The following is a 26185-nucleotide window of genomic DNA, read 5'->3' on the forward strand; positions in this document are numbered from 1 at the left end:
GTGCGAACCTGGTTTTGAACAAAGATGTCCCTCAGAAAAGCACAAACGTAATATATAGAAGACACTACATCCTAATACCGATCTATCCATCTGAAACACGGGTAATGAATAGAAGAGATTTAAGCAGATTACAGACGCGTGAAATGAAATTCCTCAGAAGAAGGATAGGAGTAACAAAGAGAGACAGGATGAGGAATGAAAGGGTAAGGGGGATAGTGAAAGAGCAACTCTTGCAGATCAGGATAGAAACTTCAAGGCTTAGATGGCTTGGGCGCTTAAAGAGAATAGAAAACAAGGAGGATCCCAAGAAAGTAAATGAAATGAAGATGGGAAGGAAATAACCAAGGGGAAGACCAAGGGGTAGCTGGCTGAAAGATGTGGTGGAGTGTGTTGAAAAACGATTCGTGTACTGGACAAGAGTAAACACAGAAAGATGGTGGGAAAGCAGGACTCGATGGCTCGCCTTAAGTTCCAGACAGACCCAGCCCGAGGCTGGAAACTGTTCAGGACGTCATTTAGTTACCGGGATTTCTTTGACATTTAGGAAAAAGACAATGCTGATGAACTGCCTTGAACTCCCTTCATAGCAGTCCGTCTTGACACATCCACTGACTATAACTTTATTATTATACTAACACAGGACTGTAAGTCGTAGTCGCGTGATGTTCGATCCTTAACCATCTGTTCCCTGGCCACCCTTCCTACAAACTTACAGCAAAAGCAAGCAGATTCGTGCTTATCTACCCCGCTCGTACATCACTCGTGATCATACCAACACAACTCATTAAACCTTGGAATACTGTCTTTGTAATGAATTGCGAATGTGGATTTGATTTATTGGCACTTTAATAAAGCCTGCAAACCATCAATTCTAACTGCCCAAGACCTTTGGTGTGCGTAACTGGTTAAGTTTGTATACAGGGTGGTCCACTGATAGTGACCGAGCCAAATATCTCACGAAAAAAGCATCAAACGAAAAAACTACAAAGAACGAAACTTGCCTAGCTTGAAGGGGGAAACCAGATGGCGCTTTGGTTGCCCCGTTGAGATGGTGCTGCCATAGGTCAAACGGATATCAACTGCGTTTTTTAAAATAGGAACCCCCATTTTTATTACATATTCGTGTAGTACGTAAAGAAATATGAATCTTTTAGTTGGACCACTTTTTTCGCTTTGTGGTAGATGGCGCTGTAATAGTCACAAACGTATAAGTACGTGGTATCACGTAACATTCCGCCAGTGCGGACGGTATTTGCTTCGTGATGCATTACCCGTGTTAGAATGGACTGTTTACCAATAGCGGGAAAGGTCGATATAGTGTTGATGTTTGTCTATTGTGATCAAAATGCCCAACGGGCGTGTGCTATGTATGCTGCTCGCTATCCTGGACGACATCATCCAAGTGTCAGGACCGTTCGCCGGATAGTTACGTTATTTAAGGAAACAGGAAGTGTTCAGCCACATGTGAAACGTCAACCACGACCTGCAACAAATGATGATGCCCAAGTAGGTGTTTTAGCTGCTGTCGCGGCTAATCCGCACATCAGTAGCAGACAAACTGCGCGAGAATCGGGAATCTCAAAAACGTCGGTGTTGAGAATGCTACATCAACATCGATTGCACCCGTACCATATTTCTATGCACCGGGAATTGTATGGCGACGACTTCGAACGTCGTGTACAGTTCTGCCACTGGGCACGAGAGAAATTACGAGACGATGACAGATTTTTTGCACGCTTTCTATTTAGCGACGAAGCGTCATTCACCAACAGCGGTAACGTAAACCAGCATAATATGCACTATTGGGTAACGGAAAATCCACGATGGCTGCGACAAGTGGAACATCAGTGACCTTGGCGGGTTAATGTATGGTGCGGCATTATGGGAGGAAGGATAATTGGCTCTCATTTTATCGATGGCAATCTAAATGGTGCAGTGTGTGCTGATTTCCTACGTAATGTTCTACCGATGTTAGTACAAGACGTTTCACTGCAAGACAGAATGGCGATGTACTTCCAACATGATGGATGTCCGGCACATAGCTAGCGTGCGCTTGAAGCGGTATTGAATAGCATATTTCGTGACAGGTGGATTGGTCATCGAAGCGCCATACCATGGCCCGCACGTTCACCGGATCTGACGTCCCCGGATTTCTTTCTGTGGGGAAAGTGAAGCATATTTGCTATCGTGATCCACCGGCAACGCCTGACAACATGCGTCAGCGCATTGGCAATGCATGTGCGAACATTACGGAAGGCGAACTACTCGCTGTTGAGAGGAATGCCGTTGCACGTATTACCAAATGCATTGAGGTTGACGGACATCATTTTGAGCATTTATTGCATTAATGTGGTATTTACAGGTAATCACGCTGTAACAGCATGCGTTCTCAGAAATAAGTTCACGAAGGTACATGTATGACATTGGAACAACCGAAATAAAATGTTCAAACGTACCTACGTTCTGTATTTTAATTAAAAAAAACCTACCTGTTACCAACTGTTCGTCTAAAATTGTGAGCGATATGTTTGTGACTATTACAGCGCCATCAATCACAAACCGAACAAAGTGGTCCACCTAAAACATTCATAATTCTTTACGTACTGCACGAATATGTAATAAAAAATTTGGGTTCCTATTTTAAAAAAAGGCTAATGATATCCGTTTGACTTATGACAGCGCCATCTAGCGGACCAACCATAGCGCCATCTGGTTTCTCCCTTCAAGCTAAACAAGTTTCGTTCTTTGTAGTTTTTTCGTTTGACGCCTATTTCGTGAGATATTTGGCCCGGTCACGATCAATAGACCACCCTGTATATTCGTTCAACGGTGTCGTTTTTGTTAAGTAAGACTAAAAAAATTGAGACTGTTTCTCAAAAGAAAAAGAAAAAACTGGGGGAGGAGGGAGCACATATCCTCCCTGTCCCTGAAGGCGGTGATTCCCACGACTGTGAATACATAATTGTCGTGCCGGTATTTTCGGCAGCTGGTTTTTGAGACCGTGGATCGTGCCTGCCATAGCGCAACATTGACCAACGTTGGCACAGTGTGCCTGTTGTGTGTAATGTCAGCTGTAATATCTCTTTTTAATCTGCAGTCAGACCTTATAATGCGCCGGCTGGTATATTTGACCGCATATGTTCTCGAATACAGAGTGGAGCACGAAATGTGTCACCATTTCGTTTTGGAGTAAACATGACACTGTCAGCGCAAACTAAAAGGAACACATACTACCGTCGAAAACAGTCTGTGGGGAATTGTTAGAATTCAGCTGATATCCGGAATGTCCAACATTTTGAGTCTTGACTTCGTTCACACGAACACTAATGTTAGCAATAAGCCTACAGCGCATTCTTCTCTCATTTCACCGCTGGCTTAAAGAATAAAGCCTCTGAGTTCCAATACATCATGTGGGTGTTTCGGGAAAACTGTTTCCTTTTGGTATCCCCAAGAAAAGCGGCCACATACACTCCTGGAAATTGAAATAAGAACACCGTGAATTCATTGTCCCAGGAAGGGGAAACTTTATTGACACATTCCTGGGGTCAGATACATCACATGATCACACTGACAGAACCACAGGCACATAGACACAGGCAACAGAGCATGCACAATGTCGGCACTAGTACAGTGTATATCCACCTTTCGCAGCAATGAAGGCTGCTATTCTCCCATGGAGACGATCGTAGAGATGCTGGATGTAGTCCTGTGGAACGGCTTGCCATGCCATTTCCACCTGGCGCCTCAGTTGGACCAGCGTTCGTGCTGGACGTGCAGACCGCGCGACACGACGCTTCATCCAGTCCCAAACATGCTCAATGGGGGACAGATCCGGAGATCTTGCTGGCCAGGGTAGTTGACATACACCTTCTAGAGCACGTTGGGTGGCACGGGATACATGCGGACGTGCATTGTCCTGTTGGAACAGCAAGTTCCCTTGCCGGTCTAGGAATGGTAGAACGTTGGATTCGATGACGGTTTGGATGTACCGTGCACTATTCAGTGTCCCCTCGACGATCACCAGTGGTGTACGGCCAGTGTAGGAGATCGCTCCCCACACCATGACGCCGGGTGTTGGCCCTGTGTGCCTCGGTCGTATGCAGTCCTGATTGTGGCGCTCACCTGCACGGCGCCAAACACGCATACGACCATCATTGGCACCAAGGCAGAAGCGACTCTCATCGCTGAAGACGACACGTCTCCATTCGTTCTTCCATTCACGCCTGTCGCGACACCACTGGAGGCGGGCTGCACGATGTTGGGGCGTGAGCGGAAGACGGCCTAACGGTGTGCGGGCCCGTATCACAGCTTCATGGAGACGGTTGCGAATGGTCCTCGCCGATACCCCAGGAGCAACAGTGTCCCTAATTTGCTGGGAAGTGGCGGTGCGGTCCCCTACGGCACTGCGTAGGATCCTACGGTCTTGGCGTGCATCCGTGCGTCGCTGCGGTCCGGTCCCAGGCCGACGGGCACGTGCACCTTCCGCCGACCACTGGCGACAACATCGATGTACTGTGGAGACCTCACGCCCCACGTGTTGAGCAATTCGGCGGTACGTCCACCCGGCCTCGCTCAAAGTCCGTCAACTGCACATACGGTTCACGTCCACGCTGTCGCGGCATGCTACCAGTGTTAAAGACTGCGATGGAGCTCCGTATGCCACGGCAAACTGGCTGACACTGACGGCGGCGGTGCACAAATGCTGCGCAGCTAGCGCCATTCGACGGCCAACACCGCTGTTCCTGGTGTGTCCGCTGTGCCGTGCGTGTGATCATTGCTTGTACAGCCCTCTAGCAGTGTCCGGAGCAAGTATGGTGGGTCTGACACACCGGTGTCAATGTGTTCTTTTTTCCATTTCCAGGAGTGTAGGTTTAGTTCTGAACTACTGTCGAACTGAAGTTGTCTGTCATTGAAACGACCTGGAAATCAGAGTGAATTGACCAGTACGTCGAAACGCACGTGTAAGAAACCCAGTATAATGTTTGCAGTATGTCGCCTTTCTCCATCTTGCGAGAACCATTGTGTGCTGAAGGGCAGCGCAATAGCAAGAAGCTGTGGAACGAAGATATTTAACGCGTACTGCACACAGTTTTTCTGAGAAAAGAGGTCCAAATAGGCCCGTGACTGGAAATTGCGACCCACACTGTAGTCCTCGCAGCACGATGTTATCGTTCATGAACCACGTTCGAATGTTCAGTAGCTCAAATGCGAACACTTTGTTAACCACACTGTCCAAATAAAATGCGCTTCGTCTGAAAACCAGGCGTTGTTATAAAGAGTATGTTCCCCATCCTCAGCTTCTAAGCAGAGGCCATCTTGCACGGGTACATCCGGAGGTCAGGTTTAAGAATCCGTTGAACCGAGCGTTAGTTACTTCCATTTGCACCGCGCGATTTTCTGATGCTTCTCTGCACAACAGGTCGTACCTCTTCAGTATTCTCCGGCGAACAAACAGACTTCGGCCGAGGTCGTTTCGCTTCCAAAGTGATCGTACAGCGTCTGAATGATTCTCTTGCAAGGGACCCACCGTGTGTTAAACCGTTGTCAAAACTGCCTCTAAGTCATAAGAGGAATTTCTGTTTCGTGAAAAGTAACAAGACTTTTGATCGGTGCTGCGTTATTAGTCGTCGATTGTCGGCCATGTTTTAAACGCTAGTCTCCTGGCTCGTGGCATTATGCGTCATTTCATGTCTCATTTGTTTCACCAAGCTCTATTGCTCCTGCTGTCGAGATGCTCAGTGGGATATCCAGTGAGATCCAGTAATTATGTACGAAATAAATGGTACACATTTCGAGCGCTGCTCTGTATTTCTACGACGACATCATTCAGACTTTTTTTCATTTGAATAATCGTTCTCTGACTGGTTTGATGCGGCACGCCACGAATTTATCTCCTGTGCCAACCTCTTCATCTCAGAGTAGCAGCCTGCCGGGGTGGCCGAGTGGTTCTAGGCGCTGCAGTCTGGAACCGCGGGACCGCTACGGTCGCAGGTTCGAATCCTGCCTCGGGCATGGGTGTGGGTGATGTCCTTAGGTTAGTTAGGTTTAAGTAGTTCTAAGTTCTAGGGGACTGATGACCTCAGAAGTTAAGTCCCATAGTGCTCAGAGCCATTTTTCAGAGTAGCTCTTGCAACGTACGTCCTCAATTATCAGCTGGATGTATTCCAATATCTGTCTTCCTCCACAGTTTTTGCCCTCTGCAGCTCCCTCTAGCACCATGGAAGCCATTCCTTCATTTCTTAACATATGTCCTATCATCCTGTCAGTGTTTTCCATACATTCCTTTCCTCTCCGATTCTGCGCAGAACTTCCTCATTCCTTACCTAATCAGTCCAGCTAATTTTCAACATTCGTCTGAAGCACCACATCTCAAATGCTTCGATTCTCTTCTGTTCCGGTTTTCCATGTTTCACTACCCTACAATTTCGGGCTCCAAACGTACATTCTCAGAAATTTCTTCCTCAAATTAAGGCCTATGTTTGGTACTACTAGACTTTCTTTGGCCAGGAATGCCCTTTTTGTCTTGCTCCGTCCGTCATTGGTTATTTTGCTTACTAGGTAGCAAAATTCCTTCATCTACTTCGTGACCATCAATGTTAAGTTCCTCGCTTTTCTCCTTTCTGATATTTCTATTACTTTTGTCTTTCTCCGATTTACTCTCAATCCATATTCTGTACTCATTAGACTGGACATGCAGCAGATCATGTAATTCTTCTTCACTTTCACTCAGTATAGCAATGCCGTCTGCGAATCGTATCATTGACATCCTTTCACGTTGAATTTTAACGCTCCCTCTGAATCTTTCTTTTATATCCACCATTGCTTCTTCGATGTACAGATTGAACAGTAGGGGCGAAAGACTACATTCCTGTCCTATATCCTTTTTAATTCGAGCATTTCGTTCTTCGTTGTCCACTCTTATTATTTTCCCTTTTGGCTTTTGTATACATTATATACTTTTGTAGCTTACCCCTACTTTTCTCAGAATTTCGAACATCTTGCACCATTTTACATTGCCGAACACTTTTCCTAGGTCGACATATCCTATGAACGTCTCTTGATTTTTCTGTAGTCCTGCATCCATTATCAACCGCAACGCCAGAATTGCCTCTCTGGCGCCTTTACCTTTCCTAAAGCGAAACTGATCGTCATTTGAATGGACATGAAACTAAGATGGTGCTAGCACACTTCCTTGAAGCAATAAAGAACGAATGACCTACATCCTTAGGATTCGAGGTGAAAAATTTAGTGAATGTACCAAGTACATCGGTGTTCCCGAAACTCTTGAGCTATACACTGTTACAGGTGTTTGTGCCACGCATCAATCAGCTAGAGGTCAGTGGTTGCCATTGTTCGTTTTATGTCTCTGACTATGTATTCTTCAAGATTTAGTTTGATCTTAGATTTTGCATTTATCTTGACACTAATACACTCCTGGAAATTGAAATAAGAACACCGTGAATTCATTGTCCCAGGAAGGGGAAGCTTTATTGACACATTCCTGGGGTCAGATACATCACATGATCACACTGACAGAACCACAGGCACATAGACACAGGCAACAGAGCATGCACAATGTCGGCACTAGTACAGTGTATATCCACCTTTCGCAGAGACGATCGTAGAGATGCTGGATGTAGTCCTGTGGAACGGCTTGCCATGCCATTTCCAGCTGGCGCCTCAGTTGGACCAGCGTTCGTGCTGGACGTGCAGACCGCGTGAGACGACGCTTCATCCAGTCCCAAACATGCTCAATGGGGGACAGATACGGAGATCTTGCTGGCCAGGGTAGTTGACTTACACCTTCTAGAGCACGTTGGGTGGCACGGGATACATGCGGACGTGCATTGTCCTGTTGGAACAGCAAGTTCCCTTGCCGGTCTAGGAATGGTAGAACGATGGGTTCGATGACGGTTTGGATGTACCGTGCACTATTCAGTGTCCCATCGACGATCACCAGTGGTGTACGGCCAGTGTAGGAGATCGCTCCCCACACCATGATGCCGAGTGTTGGCCCTGTGTGCCTCGGTCGTATGCAGTCCTGATTGTGGCGCTCACCTGCACGGCGCCAAACACGCATACGACCATCATTGGCACCAAGGCAGAAGCGACTCTCATCGCTGAAGACGACACGTCTCCATTCGTCCCTCCATTCACGCCTGTCGCGACACCACTGGAGGCGGGCTGCACGATGTTGGGGCGTGAGCGGAAGACGGCCTAACGGTGTGCGGGACCGTAGCCCAGCTTCACGGAGACGGTTGCGAATGGTCCTCGCCGATACCCCAGGAGCAACAGTGTCCCTAATTTGCTGGGAAGTGGCGGTGCGGTCCCCTACGGCACTGCGTAGGATCCTACGGTCTTGGCGTGCATCCGTGCGTCGCTGCGGTCCGGTCCCAGGTCGATGGGCACGTGCACCTTCCGCCGACCACTGGCGACAACATCGATGTACTGTGGAGACCTCACGCCCCACGTGTTGAGCATGCCCACTATACGCCCTCGCTCAAAGTCCGTCAACAGCACATACGGTTCACGTCCACGCTGTCGCGACATGCTACCAGTGTTAAAGACTGCGATGGAGCTCCATATGCCACGGCAAACTGGCTGACACTGACGGCGGCGGTGCACAAATGCTGCGCAGCTAGCGCCATTCGACGGCCAACACCGCGGTTCCTGGTGTGTCCGCTGTGCCGTGCGTGTGATCATTGCTTGTACAGCCCTCTCGCAGTGTCCGGAGCAAGTATGGTGGGTCTGACATACCGGTGTCAATGTGTTCTTTTTTCCATTTCCAGGAGTGTATGTTAGCAACTCTACGCAGACGCCGCTGCTCTCGGTCGTTAAGTGAAGGCCGTCGGCTACTGCGTTGTCCGTGTTGAGAAGTAGTACCTCAAAATTTGAATTTCTCGGCAAACACCTGACACTGTAGGTCTCGCAATATTGAATTCCCGAAATGGAATGTCCCATGCGTCTAGCTCCACTTACCATTTCGTATTTACAATCTGTTAATTCCCGTTGTGCGGACATAATCACGTCGAAAACCCTTTCACAAGAATCACCTGCGCACAAATGACAGTTCCGCCAACACTTCTCTTTTACACCTTGTGTACGCGACACTACCGCTATCTGTGTATGTGCAACGACCCTCCCACGACTTTTGTCACTTCATCGTACGTATTTCCTTTTTACCAATTTACTGGTACATGTACATCCACATCCAGGTCTCTACTTAGCGAACCACTGTGAAGTGCACGGCAGAGGGTACTTCTCAATATTTCCGTTATTAGGGCTTGTTATCATTCCATTCACGTACATGGCACAGAAATAATGATTGCTTAAGTGACTCTGTGAACGCTTCAATTAATCTAAGTTTCCAAAAAAAAAAAAAAAAAATGGTTCAAATGGCTCTGAGCACTACTGAGGTCATTAGTCCCCTAGAACTTAGAACTACTTAAACCTGACTAACCTAAGGACATCACCCACATCCATGCCCGAGGCAGGATTCGAACCTGCGACCGTAGCGGGCGCGCGGTTCCAGACTGTAGCGCCTAGAACCGCTCGCCCACACTAAGTTTTCCTTCTCAATCCCTGCGGGGATATGCAGCAACAATTATTGCACGGAGACATGACGTATGTGGGAAAAACATCCGCTGCTGGGTATCTCATGATGAAAAAATTCCAAAATAAGTCACACGAGAAGTAAAGTCATTCTTTGCCTGATGTTTGACTTTTACCATTGCGACCCAGTCAGCGCGATTGCAGAAGTACTGATTATATTAATGTCAAATTTGACATCAGATAACGAGAGACAAAATAAATATTTCTTTCGTATGATATAGTTACAGATTCACGGTTTTCGGATTTTTTACTTTGGTTGTGCTGTGAGACCTTGCTTCGTGCCAAATTTCAAGATTCTAGGCCAACGGGAAATACCCTATAGCTTTTGATGAGTGAATTTGTCGAGTATCAAAATACGTGACCTAAATGGTCGTAGCTTTCGGTTGCATTGTGTTAGAAGTTTACATTTATTACATGGAAAAGGGCCTACAGACTTCAGTATGTGAAATAAATTCCAACTTGATACGTCTACCCTTTCTGAGAAAAAGGGTTTTCAACAGACGTACGAACAGACGGAATCAGACAAGAAATTAAAAAAAAAATCGTGTGACATAATTAGAAATGTATTGTTTTCAGATCTTTTCCTTTGGTTGTACTGTGAAACCCTCCTGTTTGTCAAATTTCACGATTCTAGGCCAACGGGGAGTAGCCTTTAGGTTTTGATAAGTGAGTTCGAGAGTATGAAAATATGTGACGTAAATCACCGTATCTTTTGGTTTCGCTCACTTAAAAGTTTGAGTTTTTTTACAGGGCCGACGGTTTATAGACCTCAGCACGTGTCATAAATTTCAGGCGTCTACCCCTTCCTGAGAAAAATGACAGACAGACAGACGGACAACAGAAAGGTTTTATAAGAATTTCGTTTTTACCGTCTGAAGCGTGGCACGCTAAAAAGCAATATTTTTAAACATAAACGAAATCTGTATTCCGACAAATCTGCAGAAGGAACAATGCAGTTTTGTAGAATTGCATTCATTATACGTCGACAGTGCTTCGAATATATTTTCTCCGTATATTTATAAGACAAGTACCATCCGTGTAGTCGTTCGGAGGAAAGCGAGGACGTGTAACAGAGTTGGAGATAGAGGCATTGTGACGAAACCAGAACTAAAATTTTAATTCTTTGGCCTTGCCGCAGTGGCTACACCGGTTCCCGTGAGATCACCGAAGTTAAGCGCTGTCGGGCGTGGTCTGCACTTGGATGGGTGACCATCCAGGCCACCATGCGGTGTTGCCATTTTTCGGGGTGCACTCAGCCTCGTGATTCCAACTGAGGAGCTACTCGACCGAATAGTAGCGGCTTCGGTCAAGAATACCATCACAACGACCGGAAGAGCGGTGTGCTGACCCCACGCCGCTCCTATCCGCATCCTCCACCGAGGAGGACACGGCGGCCGGATGGTTCTGGTAGGCCACTCGTAGCCTGAAGACGGAGTGTGTTAGTCCAAGTCATTTGAGAAATTTCTTTGCCTACCTTGTTGTTACTCCATATTGATTACCTTATCCACCGTCCCATTCCTACCAACTTTGGTTCAGAGAAAATGCAAATGAAAAAGAAAAACTGCAGAGTGCGTGTGGGAATCGAACACAGGTTCACTCCTCCACAGCCAGATGCCTTGTTCCCTGGCAGTTTTGTTGAAGAGCATCGACCCTGTGTGAACGTAAGCGGCAGTCTTCAAATTTTCTTTCTTCCATTTCTACGAGAATGTGCGTTTGTGGACTGCAAATATACAAACTGCTTAATTTTCAATCATCTACCATTCACGTCAATTTTGAATCAATTACGTGTCATAAACTTTAGGGGCGCTTTTGTCAAAAACAAGGGGCAGGAGGGAGGGGGGTGTGTGTTGGTCCAAAGTATCTCAGTGTCTTTCATCTTAGGTTGTACACAAGTGATCTGCCAAATATGAGCCACATCGGGCGCCCGTGTCTAAAGCTTTCCCCTTGTAAGAAGGCTTTCAGGAAATACACTCTAAGACAAAAAGACGTATCACGAAGGAATTATCCGAATATGGCGGAAATATGTGGATGTTATCTACATGTACAGCCAAACAGATGATTACAATTTCACAAAAATCAGATGATTCGTTCAAGAGAAAGAGCTTCACAGTCTGAGCAAGTCAATAACGCGTTGCTCCACCTCTGGTAGAAACTGAGCGAAGTGGCGCACTGGTTAGTACACTGGAGCCGCATTCGGGAGGACGACGGTTCAATCCCACGTCCGGCCATCCTGATTTAGGTTTTCCGTGATTTCCCTAAATCGCTCCAGGTAAATGCCGGGATGGTTCCTTTGAAAGGGCACGGCCGACTTCCTTCCCCATCCTTCGCTAATCCGATGAGACCGATGACTTTGCTGTTTGGTCTCTTCCCCCAAACAACCCAACCCAGCACCACCTCTGGCCCTTATACAAGCTGTTATTCGGCCTGGCATTCATTGATAGAGTTGTTGAATGTCCTCCTGAGGCCTACATTCTGTGCGAGTGGCGCGTTAGGTCGTCAAAATCCGGAGCTGGTTGGAGGGCACTGCACATGAAGATCCAAACGTTCTCAATTGGGGAGAGATCCGGCGACCTTGCTGGCGAGGGTAGGGTTTGACAAGTACCAAGACGAGCAGTAGAAACTCTCGCCATGTGTGGGCGGGCATTATCCTGCTGAAATGTAAGCTCAGGATGGCTTGCCACGAAGGGCAAGAAAACAGGGTGTAGAATATCTTTGATGCACCGCTGTGCTGTAAAGGCGCCGCGGATGACAACCGAAGGGGTGCTGGTGCGCAAAGAAATGCCGCCCTAGACCATCACTGTTGGTTTTCGAGCCATTTTGCGGACGTCTATCAGGTTGGTACACCGGCGCTGTCCGAGACACATCTTCACTGGTCGTTGCGGCTAAATTCGAAGCGAGATCCACTACTGAAGTCAATTCTACTCCAGTCAATGAGATTCCTGTTTGGGTGTGCCTGTCGCCACTACAAACGGTGGTATACAGAGGTCAGTGGTGAGACCTGAGTTTCTGCTGGCGCATACAACTTTCAAATAACTTCCGGGAATTCAGCCAGGTAACACTTTCAGCGACCGCTGATATTTCGGCGGGAGAACACCTCGCCATCTTCTAGGCAAACTGCAACGGACAGACGGCGTACTTGCAAATTTTATACCTCGGTTCTCGGACTGAAGTAGGAAAGATAACACACACACACACACTGAACACTAGTGCCACCAAAGATGACCAAAGTCAGAGCTATCGATAGTGAGACTACGAATTCGCAGGTGAGGTAGCATTGACTCTGTCCCTCTGTTTTTTGACAAGGGAGAGAGCCGGATTCCAAACAGAGTTTAAACAAAAACCTCCATCCCCGTTAACGAGGTTGCTCACTAATTTAATTTCAACTGCTTCCTTAATAACACTGTCCCATAGCTGGACGTGCATGCCAATATCTCGGTGTTATTATATAACATGGGGTGACCGGTATCCAAGCAATGTTCGGCAATAGCAGATCTACTTGGCTGCTGTAATCGTGTGTGCCATTCATGCTCAGTACATCGGTCCTCCACGGTCCTGATGTTGTTGTTGTTGTTGTTGTTGTTGTTGTCTTCAGTCCAGAGACCGGTTTGATGCAGCTCTCCATGCTAACCTATCCTGTGCAAGCTTCTTCATCTCCCAGTACTTACTGCAACCCACATCCTTCTGAATCTGCTTAGTGTATTCATCTCTTGGCCTCCCTATACGATTTTTACGCTCCACGCTGCCATCCAATGCTAAATTTGTGATCCCTTGATGCCTCAGAACATGTCCTACCAACCGGTCCCTTCTTCTTGTCAAGTTGTGCCACAAACTCCTCTTCTCCCCAATTCGCTCCTGATAGTTTGACCAATATATGCCATGCCGTAGCTACAAGGAATAAGATATACATCTGCCTTACCCAGACCAAGATTGGTGGCACTAGTGTTCAGTGTGTGTGTTATCTTCCCTGCTTCAGTACGAGACCCGAGGTTTTCAATTTGCATGTACGTCACCTGTCCGTTGCAGTTTGCCTTTATAATGGCGGTCGCTGAATTCCCGGAAGTTATTTGAAAGAAGTCAGTGGTATTCCGCACAAGGGGGCCTCCGTTCCGTGGGCCGCCTACAAATGGCCTCGTGGTCACTGGAGCGCAAGGTGCACGTCACGTCGATGATAATGATGAATCCGAGGCTCTGAGTGCCTCGGGTGTGATTGCTCAGCCCTCTCATTCTGTCGCCCCTCTAGGCCGGTTGCTTCCTTGTTGACACTGTGTTCGTCCACGGTTCATCCATTTCTGCCAACATCGTCGAGTAGTGACAAAGCTCCTTTTTAAATGAATGATTCGCCGATCACTCCATCCCGTTTCTTCGAGCCCAGCTATACGTCGTCTCTCTAATGCTAACTAGAGATGGGCAAAACTGTTCTTTTCAGAGATTGGATCAGAACTGTTCACTCCCTGAAATGAATTAGCTCTTTTTCATGACTCACCACTCATTTACAGTAGAAAATAAATGGAAGGCACATTGCCCTTTAAACTTGGTTTATTCCAGTACTATACCTGTATTTTGATCTTGAACACAGATAATGAGTAAGAATTTTGTATTGTTTATTGAAATTTCCACGATATGACAAAGTTTTTGATTATTGATTTATTTTGCACTATCGTGGTTTTTTGGGTGATCGGAACATTTCGTAACTTGAGATTTACATTAACAATATATTTGGCTATAATGTATTAAAATTTCATTAACCTCATACAAATACATCGCAAGCCATATATTTTTAAAGTGAATGTTTCCTTCCGAAGACGCCTAAAATTGCAAAATATAAATTTCACTGTAAAACGAAAGTGCTGCATATAGCCTTACGCAGAATAAAACAAGGAAAATATTGGTGTATCACATTTTGTGATACATTTATCGGTTCGCTCGTAATTAAAGCGTAAATTCGAGTGTCCATAATAAAAATCCTATAGTAAGAGGAGTCATCAGGAACCTAATCTAATCAGTTTAAACAAATAAAAATAAAATAAAAACAATTGATGTATACATAACATAATAATGTAATATACATAGCGGTATTACTACGAAGAACAATATCCAGTAGGGACGAACTCCGATGCAGAGGCGCTGAGTCGAGTAGGTCGAGCCGCGAGCTGTATTACTGCGTGAGCTGAGACCGCAGCGACCAGAGTGACAACTGAGTCGCTTTGCTCAATGCTCTGGCTAGAGTCGAGACGGTGGGGTGAGCGTTGAACGGGCGAGTTTCGAGGGTGGGGGGGAGCGGTGAACTCACCCGCTCCGAGACAAATCATCCATTCCCTTGCGAGCAGGTTGTTGCAAGTAGTTCCTATGTTATCCACTAGGTGGCTCTCTGTCCTGTTGCTCGCATCAGCTGCCCAGAGGGCAGGACGTGCGACTGAAACGATCGCCGACAGAGTGCGACACTGCACACGGCAGACGACGCACAGAGATGGCACGGCATATGTGAAACACAAAATCCAATGGAGCACTGCACAATGCAGGCAGCCTAGGTAGAAGCAGGGCAGAGGCCAGCGCTGGCTGTGTTGTGTGGCGTGCACTGTGCTCTGACCAGCAGAGGCGCTGCTGATATGCTCCGTCTCTCTCTCTCTCTCTCTCTCTCTCTCTCTCTCTCTCTGCCGTGGGAAACGTTTGGAGCTACCGTTCTTTTTTTCTGGATCACTGATTGTTCACTCCTTTGAAAGATTCAACTCTATGAATTAGTTCAAGAGCGGATCCCCCATCTCTAATGGTAAATGCCTCGTATACTGTTGACACGCCTGTCTGCGAGGCATAGTTACTGCCCAGCCGAGTACATGGAATGATATTCGTAAGGACTTTATGCTCTGTTTACTACCATTGCCAGCCGCGCGATGAAACTGCGCTGCAGCATTACACATTCCTCCCCTGACCGCCAAAGTATGCAATTTTGCCTTTTCTGTAGATACCTGTGTGAACATCGCTGTGGACCAATTTTCGTAACTCCTTCGTGGTTCGTCACTTTTTTTTTTCCTTACAGTGCAGTTTGTACCTACATTCAAGCGTGAAGCAGCCCACTGTTTTCAACATCTCCGCGATGGTCACACAACCTATGATCATTCATGCTACCCCTCTTTGATGACATTTAATATCAACTTTTTGTCCTACTTGGTACGGGTCCGACACACATTAGCAATATTGTACGATTGGTCGCACGAGTTCTTTGTAAGCAATCTACCTAGTAGTCTATCTGCGTTTCCACTGTATTCTACCAACAAACTGAATTCTGCCACCTGCTATACGTATAAATTAGTCTACTGTTTCGTTTCATATCCCTACAAATTCTTACACCCAAGTATTTGTTGACAAAAAATGGTTCAAATGGCTCAGAACACTATGGGACTTAACATCCGAGGTCACCAGTCCCCTAGAACTTAGAACTACTTAAACCTAACTAACCTAAGTACATCACACACATCCATGCTCGAGGCAGGATTCGAACCTGCGACCGCAGCAGCAGCGCGGCTCCGGACTGAAGAGCCTAGAATCGCTCGGCCACAACGGCCGGTATTCGTCGACAGATTCCAGTTGTGATTCACTGATATTGTAATCAGCAGATACTATGTATTTACAATATTTAAAGCAAATTGGCTATCTTTACCCACTTCACAATCTTATTGAGATCTGACTGAATGTTTGTACAACTTTTTACAGGTAGTATTTCATTACCATCTAAAAAAAGTATGAGCTTAGTATTATTTGAAAGGGCATTAATGCACAACATAAACACCATGGGTCTCTACGCACTTTCCTGGGGCACATCTGGAGTTACTTCTACATCTGTTGACGGCTTCCATGCAAGACAACGTGCTGGAGTCTTCTTGTGAAGAACTCCTCAATCTAGTCACAAAGTTTGCTTCGTACCCCAATCACATTTCGATAGTAAGTGCAGTTGTGAAACCGAGTCAAATGCATTCCGGAAGTCTAGAAATACTGCATATACCTGACTGTCTTGGCTTATGGTTTCAGATAAGAGAGAAGAGCGAAAGTTAGGTTTCGCAACGCTCCTTGTACAATTCCGTGTAATTTTTAAGAAACTTGACCATTCCATTGCGTTGTCCTGATGTGCAACTCATTTGGGACACCTGAATCGTAAACCAATGTGTATATACAAACTAAATATATAGATGTCAATCCATCCTGTAATGTGTCATTGCTTTTTTCTTTACAGGTTCTGTAAAGGTCAGACAGGCCATTTTGAATAATAAAGCCACTATTACCATTTGGCCTGTCAACACGGAAATGAAAATTATACGAAGACCTATGTGTATGCAAGAATGTGGCAGAAATATCCACAGAGGTGACAGAGAAATCAATGCTGAAGACTACACAAGTTATCCATGTGTACATAACATTGCTGTGTTGTCCAATAAGCATCATAGCTTCTGTAGAAAAGCTAACACATGTGTCGAGCCTGATGCTTAACAGTTTCTAGCACTTGTGCGCTTCGCTGCTTACTTGCACTAGCTTGACTATTTATCTCATAAAATAATGTGAATATTGTTTGTATATCTCTTATATACCTCACGTGTCTATAAAGGTACTATAAATGTACAGTTATACACATATTAGCATATTAGCATATTAGCATTTCAGCTGTAGTTGATAAAGCTATCGAAAGTGTACATACATTGTTACATCTTGTACATATCGGGCAAGATTATTTCATAAACATCACCGTATACTCCACCTTCCCATGCACACAAACTCCCATTATTTATTCAGTCTTTATCTTGCATTTTGATTTTCAGTGTTGTTATCAAATAGTTCTTTGTTTTCCTCTTTGCGAGGAAGGGGAGAAACTGTATTTACACATGTGAAATACTAAGAAGCTTTCTTTTGTCAAAGTACATAACAAATAGATTTAAAAAAAAAAGAGTAATATATTTGTTCCTAGTTTTAACAGCAATCATTGTTTTATAGTGTTAAGGAGGAAGTGGAGAAAGCACTAGCAATAAGAATAAGACAGTATACAGTGCCAAGTACAGGGTATTAAATAGGAGATGAAACCATCTTTACAGACTGATTACGTATATATGTGTTATGTTATTCATTAGGAATTATAGTGCATGTGAATTTATATTGGCATTTGCACTGTTACAATTGTTAACTTATATATGCTTTGCTGTCTTTCATGTGTTAGTATAGCTTGAAACTTGTTTAGCATAATAAGCATTGTCAAAACTAAGGGGATGGAATGTGAGGAAGTGTCCGTACATATACAGAAACAGAAGAACAGCTGTATGTTCTGTCTTATAAAGAAATATGAAGAAAATAACAAAAAAACAAATTGTTACCTCTGAGAACTTCCAACTGACAACCTACTGCCCTTTTATTGCTGTAATAAGAGAAGTATTTATTTTATGAAGTTCCTTACAATAAGTCAATGGAAATGAATAAAGATACGTTTCGAATCTCCACAGTGTATAAAACATTATCTTTAATGTTACATTTGTTATGATGTAAATCCCTCAATTGCGTTAGTACATTAATTTATGTAAGTGTATATTAAACACATGAGATCAACAACCAGACAGAAACTGTTATTATATGGAATGATGCTAGACTTCAGAATATGCAGTCGTAATCTTTCAGGGTAGATATCACTTATGAAATCTACTCTGGCCAGGTAACAATTATATGTTGGCACGATACTTCAGCTTCACTGTTTGTCATTTAATGGAATTAGGAAGCCTGTTAAAGTACACATGAAGGATAGGTAAAAGAAACAGGTAAGTCTTCATTTCGAAATTGAGTTATTACTACAGCTGGATTCAGACTGATGATAAACAGCTGTTGAGATGCTGAAATTGGGAAAAAAATCAAGTGAGTCCATAGATATTAGCATTCAAAATTTTCCGCTAAGGAGAAAGAACCAGGTAAGTCAGTGTTTCAGGGGAAAGAAGCTGGCAGGCCTGTGGTGACTCAGCCGACTACGACAGGACAGAGCGAACAGAATTCTGATGTAGTCTCTCTCCCCAATAAATTGGAAGTAAGGAAAAACAGGAAACAAATATAGCTACCCATGACATTTATTTTAAACGGCAAGTTTCAATGCATTCATTCAATATCCATATTCTTGCAACAGGCGAATCCTTTATTTATCCTGGATACTGTGCGGAAAAGGGCGCAAATGAAGTGACGTCATTTCTTTATCACTTCATCTCTTGTGTCTCGGATGACGATAGTGAAGAGCTCTGTGCAGTGTTCCCCAGTGCGAATGGAGAATATGGAATGAAATGACAGGAACGATCGATCGAAGCAACAAACAGTGGTAAACATCGACTCTGACGTGCATACCTTAATGCCACTTGCTAATGAATCTGCTTCAAAAATTCGAATTCATCTTAAATCAACATTTATAGTTTTGTGAACAAAATGATTGTTAAATGAATCGATTCGGACATCGGGAACATCTTTAAGAACAAATTTAAATATTATGCAGCAACGACCGCGTTTCCACTGCGGTCGGATGTCAAATGGCGTCATTATAATTTGCGTTGAACTAGAAGCGTGAGACGCGGAAATAAACAAGGTTTCACAGTACAATTGAAGGAAAGTAACGGAAAGTGTTTAATTTTTAATTACATAAGACGAAGAAAAATCTTTTCTCTGAGTTCCTTAAATCCGTTTTTCGCTTTGTATTTCCGTCCTTGAGAACGTTTTTCCCTGGGAAAGGAAGCGTGTATCAAGTTGAAATTGATATCACGTACTAAGGTCGGTGGTCGCTTGGCGGTGTCAAAGTTTGAAGCTTGCAATTTACGCGTTCCCGATTTGTCTAATTTATGCGATTCTCTCACTATCAATTGTTTGGACTTCTGACTGAAAGCGAGTTTTGAGTCCAACTGTGTTTCCCGTTTCTCGACTAACACTGACAACTGTTAAAGGAGGTGGCTTAAATCTTGATACTTCAATCATTTCCTTGATATCTTTAGGTGTTTCCATCTTGCCTCTGCGTTCCTTAATCCAACATTTTTATCAAGGTGTAAGTACGAATGGCCACGACAGAGAATGTAATTTTTGTCTCCTTCAGCTCACTAATTTTGATTGAGAGTTACACAGTGAGTGAAGGGAAAGACATTGATGTTTTTATTTTGAAGACAAACAGAATCACGAAATATTCAGGGTGTTCCAGGACAAACGGTCAGTATTCAGGCTTGAAAACCTGGGCTCTAACAATGCATACTTTAAGAGCTATGAGCACTTGTCCATCTTTACTCTTCTACTACCAAAGTGCCCATAAGCCTTACGGTGACTTGCTGGAAAAACAGTAGTAATTTTCATGAAGTTTATGAGGGTCTAACTACATAATATGAACTCTGAATAGAAAGAAATTTTAGAACAATGAAAGTGTTTTGAGGATGAAGATTTTGGTATAATAATAATCAGAATAGCTTCGATATAAACTTTATTACATAAACATTTATGTCGGTCAGTAATGTAAAATATTTCCTGCCAGTCTACGTATGAAGTCTATAGATTTATTAACTACTTTACCTAGATGCTTAAAGCTCTGTGCATACATTTATGACATTGTTATCTAAAAAGTAGGCTACAATCAAATGATTTCAATCAATAGTTTTCATACTATAAATGCATAAATTAATCAAAATTAAGGTAATTTTTCCTGAAATGCCCATGCTAGCTGTCCCGTTACAACGGGACAAGTCCAAATTAAGCATGAAACACGCTTGTATTACAAGTTGCACTGTGCCGTTTCGAGGCAACGTAGAAAATAAAGCGCGAAGATTAAATTTGCTGAGAAATTCGAAATTTCGAAAGATATTCGCTTCAAATAGCCGATGCTTTTAAACGAAAAGTTATTGTCGAATATCAGGCTTTCGTACATTCTATGATGCGCATCTTCCAATGCAAAAGTTCAGACCAATGCTAACACGTAAGGTTGTGCGTATGTGTCATGTAAAGAGGCCCTCTTTTGTGTTTAACGGGCGGCGTCTGCGTGTGGTAAGTCAAATAATCTCTGTCTCTTAGCTCTTTGGACAAGCAGACAGTTTGCATCCTCCTGTTGTATAAAATCATGGTTGATATGATTTTACAGAGTTGTTTTCCTCTCCAGATGATTTTTTGTGCTATTGACAGAAGCTGTGTTTTTAAAAAGTCACATTTGGTCTCACCATATGAGAGTTGTGTTTTATTGCCTGGTGGTGTTACCTCATTACTGTAAATCTTCACATGGCTCATTGCTGATAGTATGGTGGGCGACATTATGTAGTTCTTCGCCCGCATCTCGTGGTCGTGCGGTAACGTTCTCGCTTCCCACGCCCGGGTTCCCGGGTTCGATTCCCGGCGGGGTCAGGGATTTTCTCTGCCTCGTGATCGCTGGGTGTTGTGTGATGTCCTTAGGTTAGTTAGGTTTAAGTAGTTCTAAGTTCTAGGGGACTGATGACCATAGATGTTAAGTCCCATAGTGCTCAGAGCCATTTTTTTGTAGTTCTTGTTTTAGGTACAAGTTACGCCCATCGGTACTGTTCAGTATTTTAGCGTTATACGTGCACTTGGCCCTTTCTTTCCTGAGTGTAATTTTATGGTTCAAATGGCTGTGAGCACTATGGGACTTAACATCTGAGGTCATCAGTCCCCTAGAACCTAGAACTACTTAAACCTAGCTAACCTAAGGACATCACACACATCCATGCCCGAGGCAGGATTCGAACCTGCGACCGTAGCAGTCACGCGGTTCCGGACTGAAGCGCCTAGAACCGCTCGGCCACCACGGCCGGCTGTAATTTTATGTGTTTGAGTCTTCATTTCATGAGATGATTATCCTACCGTAGTTCGGTAAGCGTTAAATTTTATAATTCATACTATGCTAGCTAGTACACTTTTTAGCCCCGCCCCCCCCCCCCGCCAAGCCCCTAACTCCAAACGCAGTTTGGGACCTGTAACTTTTATGTTGTCAGGTTAAAAAAATTTACGTGGTTTTGCTGTTTTAGAAATTTTCTGTGTTGCCGTTATATTCGTACTGGGTTTTGTAATTTTCCTGGACTGTCGGAAGATGTCTTTCAATACAGGTGGAACGCGTCGAAAATGAACTAATAAGTCCATCTTAATAGTAACCACGACTGAAATCTCTCTATACTATAGTTCTACGCAGTAAAACTGTTTCTTAGGGAGCACATAGTACTCATGTGGAAGCGATCTAGATGCTTGTAAAACAATAAACTGGTATCCAAGATCGCAGTAATTCTTTTTATTCCATGATTACCGGTTTCGGCGAAACTAAAGCCGCCATCACCGGATCTAGGGAGGTGAGAAAACACTATAAAAGTGGGCTTGGATTCCACTCATATAGCTGGTACCCAAGATCGCAGGAATTCTTTTAATTTTTTTATTCTGTAAGGAGCACATTGTGCTCATGTGGGAGGGATCCTGCGATCTTGGTTACCAGTTTATTGTTTTACATTAAAAATGTGTTGGGAATATTGTCTAGATTTATTCAGTAACTCGATGGAGGTGTGTTGGATTTAATCAGATACAGACGTAATACAAAACCATTAACTGAAAAAATGACATTTGTTATCTTCGTAATAGATTAAAACGATGCAAGTTGCATACCGTAATCAAATATGTCTACCATTTTGGTACAAAATTAACAACAAAAAGTTGCGTATACAACCAGTTTTCTGTATCTCCTGTAAAATTAAGATCTTGTCACACTGAACTTTATCAGGAGGCGTTTTTAGGGTTTTACCTCCTCTTGGGTAAACTATTAGTGTACGCCCACGCGCTCCTCGTATTTGAAATTCGTATTGTGTTTAATAATTATTATTGCCAGTTTTTAAGTACGTAATTTCTCTCGGATGGAACTTTGAAACTTTTGTTACCGCTAACTGCTTATATGCTCCTAACGGAGAGAAACAATAGCAGTGACAAGAAAATGCGCTTTGTCTGCTGCGAGGGGACTGCTGTGGGTCGAGTTTCCAGTGCTGACGTCATCGTCACGTGGCGATATTGCGACGTGCCTCGCGCAGACGTTCTCTCCTGCGGAATGCTGCGTCGAGTTGGTGCTGCGTCTCGCCACGGCTGTAGCCTACCCCGGTGTTTTATATAACTGCTACCCCCACCCGCTGCCTCGGGACTGAGCAGCATCTAGAGACAGGCAAGTCCCTCGGTCCATCGGAACTGTCGTCAGAACACGGCCACGCAAACTGCGGAAACGCAGGAACGTTTCCAACCGGCGACTGAGTGAAACGTTGGTACGAATAAGAGCTTGACAACAGTTCTCGTACCGCGAAAGATAAGGAGAAAAGTTAGGGTTGCCAGATGTGTAATTTTTATCGTGCCATCATCCTTTAGGTGAGCATCTGGGACAGTAATAAGTCATATTCCGATATTTCGGATCGTAACCACGCAGTCATCTTGAAGATGAGTCACAGCTTCTGGTTTAAGACTAATTAACATGCACGCTTATTCCTAGGTTTCAGAGGTTTGCTTGTAAACTACTAGCCATACATGACGTATACTTGCAAACCATTTGATCTATGTCCAGAAGACATACCAAAAAATTTTCTTTATAGTTACAATGATTTTTACACTGATAAATAGTAATATAGTACTGAAGTGATATATATTGAGATATGTAACAAAATGAATCAAGTTCACACTACCAGTTCGTCCTATAAGGAAATACGAGGGTCACTCCAAAAGAAATGCACACTATTTTTGTAAAATGCAGTTTTTATTCTGCATATGTGAAAGTTTTACAGTTTGTAGCTACATCCTTCCCGCTTGTTTTCAAACTTAGTTCAACCTGTTCCCGCGAGTGGCGCGGTCACAGCGTGTCTTCAAGATGGCTGCTACACTTGACGTTCGTCAGAAGCAACGTGCTGTCATAGAATTCCTGTGCTGTGAAAACGAGACAATGGGAAACATCCACAAAAGGTTGGAAAAGGTGTATGGAGATGCTGCTGTCGATCGCAGTACAGTTGGTCAGTGGGCAAGCAGGTTACGTGATGAAAGCGGGCACGGCAACGTTGAGGATTGTCCTCGCAGCGGCAGGCCTCGTACTGCACACACTCCAGGCAATGTGCAGAGAGTTAACGAATAGGTGGCTGCTGTCAGACGCATCACAGTGAACGAATTGTCACGCTACGTTAGGATAGGGGAAGGAAGTGTCTGCAGAATACTCAAAGTGATTGCGTTAAAAATGTTTGTGCCAGGTGGCTTCCCAGAATGTTGAGAGTGGCTCACAAACAAGAAAAACGGAATGCAGCGAAGTTTTGGAACAGTACGAGAATAGTGGAGATGAATTTCTTGGATTAATTGTGACAGGTGATGAAAGGTTGCTCCATCATTTTTCACCAGAGACGAAGAGGCAATCAATGGAGTGGCATCATGCAAATTCACCCAAGAAAAAAAAAAAAATTTCAAACCACACCTTCTGCTGGAAAAGTTATGGCTACGGTGTTTTTCGATTCCGAAGGACTCTTGCTTCTGGACATGATGCCAAGTAGAACCACCATATATTCTGATGCGTATGTGACGACACCGAAGAAACTTCAGGCTCTCGCAGTCGTGTTCGACAACATCGGCAAAAGCAGAATGTTTTGCTGTTGCGTCACAATACACGGCCACATGTCAGTCAAAAAACCATGGAAGCGATCACAAAACTCGGATGGACAACACTGAAACACCCGCCTTACAGTCCTCAGCTGGCTCCATGTGTCTATCATCTCTTTGGGAAACTGAAAGACTCTCTTCGTGGAACAAGGTTTGAAGATGATGACTCCCTTGTGCACGCTGCCAAACAGTGGCTCCAAGAGGTTGGCCCAAAATTTTACCGTGCGGTTATACAGGCGCTGGTTCCAAGATGGAGTAAGGCAGTTGAAGGGATGGAAATTGTGGTGTCACCGCCAGACACCACACTTGCTAGGTGGTAGCCTTTAAATCGGCCGCGGTCCGTTAGTATACGTCGGACCCGCGTGTCGCCACTATCAGTGATTGCAGACCGAGCGCCGCCACACGGCAGGTCTAGACAGACTTCCTAGCACTCGCCCCAGTTGTTCAACCGACTTTGCTAGCGATGCTTCACTGACAAAATACGCTCTCATTTGTCGAGACGATAGTTTAGCGTAGCCTTCAGCTTCGTCATTTGCTACGATCTAGCAAGGCGCCATTACCGGTTACTACTGATACTGTAAAACATGCACCGTCAAGAGCGACGCTCACCATTTATTGATTAAAGTTAAGTATTCCACCAGCTACGTCAGTTTTTTCTAAGTCTAATTTCCTTGTCCTGTTCCAGACCTCACGCCAGCCTGCGTGAGCTAAAACGCGTGCCTTTCGGCTTCCTCTGGTAGTACCGGGTTGGCTCTCTTGCCAACCCACAACAGAAATTATGTGGATAAATGAAAATATTGTTCCTAAAGGATGTATCTACACACTGTAAGACTTTCAAACATGTAGAATAAAAGATGCATTAAAAAAAAGTGACCCTCGTATCAACTGAGTACTAACAATTCGGCGTCAGTACTTCATACAGCTTTCTTTTAAATGAACCTGAACTCGTCTTCATTGTTCCCATGTAATTTATTATAAATTTTGGCTCCCGTGGTTGGAGGTCTGTGGGTGCAGTTTTTCAGGCGATGTGCGGGAATCGTGTAATTTTTTTTTATATTCCTTGTCTCAGGTGAGTGAACAAAGTGGTTTCCTTCAAATAATTCATATCTGTTATATGAAAAGACAGTACCGTAATATATAATGTATAGGGATGGCACAGTTAATATTTTAAGTTTGTTAAATAATGGACGAAATGCTTCCTTACGACTTACAGTACACACAGTTCGAACAATTCTTTTCTGTATTTTTAGTACACAAACTATGTTTGTCAAGCTGCCCCCAAAGCAATACCATAGATAGTAACGGATTCAAAGTAGCCTGTATGTGCTACATTTCATGTTTCCCTGTCAACTTCAGTTGATATTTGCACTTAAAATACAAAGCTGCTCAGTTTGTTTGTTAGGTACTGTTGGAATATTCGCTATTGTAGTGTTGGGCAGTTGGACGTGAACAGCGCATAGCGTTGCGCAGTTGAAGGTGAGACGCCAACAGTGGTGGATGTGGGGAGAGAGATGGCAGAATTTTGAGAGCGGACGATCTGGACGTATGTCCATCAGAAAGATTAAATTTGTAATACTGTATATCATGAACTGATATTAAGCTAAATACATTGTTTCTTCTCTATCAAAATCCTTCATTTGCTAAGTATGCCTATCAGTAGTTAGTGCCTTCATTAGTTTGAATCTTTTATGTAGCTGGCAGTATTGGCGCTCGCTGTATTGCAGTAGTTCGACTAACGAAGATTTTTGTGAGGTAAATGATTCATGAAAGGTAAAGGTTATTTTTAGTCAGGGCAATTCTTTTGTAGGGATTATTGAAAGTCAGATTGCGTTGCGCTAAAAATATTGTGTGTCAGTTTAGTGTTGATCAGAATAAGTAAAGAGAGAAATGTCTGAGTACGTTCAGTTCTGCTCAGCTGTTTGAAAATCAAATAACGTAA

At 44.1% G+C, this 26185-nt stretch overlaps 1 protein-coding gene across 1 annotated transcript in view; it reads left to right on the forward strand.

The window, feature by feature from the left end:
* The window catches only part of LOC126109392 (chaoptin), a 331789-nt gene extending 314555 nt beyond the window's left edge, over positions 1–17234 (forward strand). The window contains exon 19 of the mRNA XM_049914419.1: positions 16838–17234. The gene's annotated coding sequence lies outside the window, so the exon portion shown is untranslated. The remainder of the gene's footprint in view (positions 1–16837) is intronic.
* Positions 17235–26185: the final 8951 nt, after the last annotated feature.

Source organism: Schistocerca cancellata, chromosome 12, assembly GCF_023864275.1.
Source record: "Schistocerca cancellata isolate TAMUIC-IGC-003103 chromosome 12, iqSchCanc2.1, whole genome shotgun sequence".
Taxonomy (NCBI): Eukaryota; Metazoa; Arthropoda; class Insecta; order Orthoptera; family Acrididae; genus Schistocerca; species Schistocerca cancellata.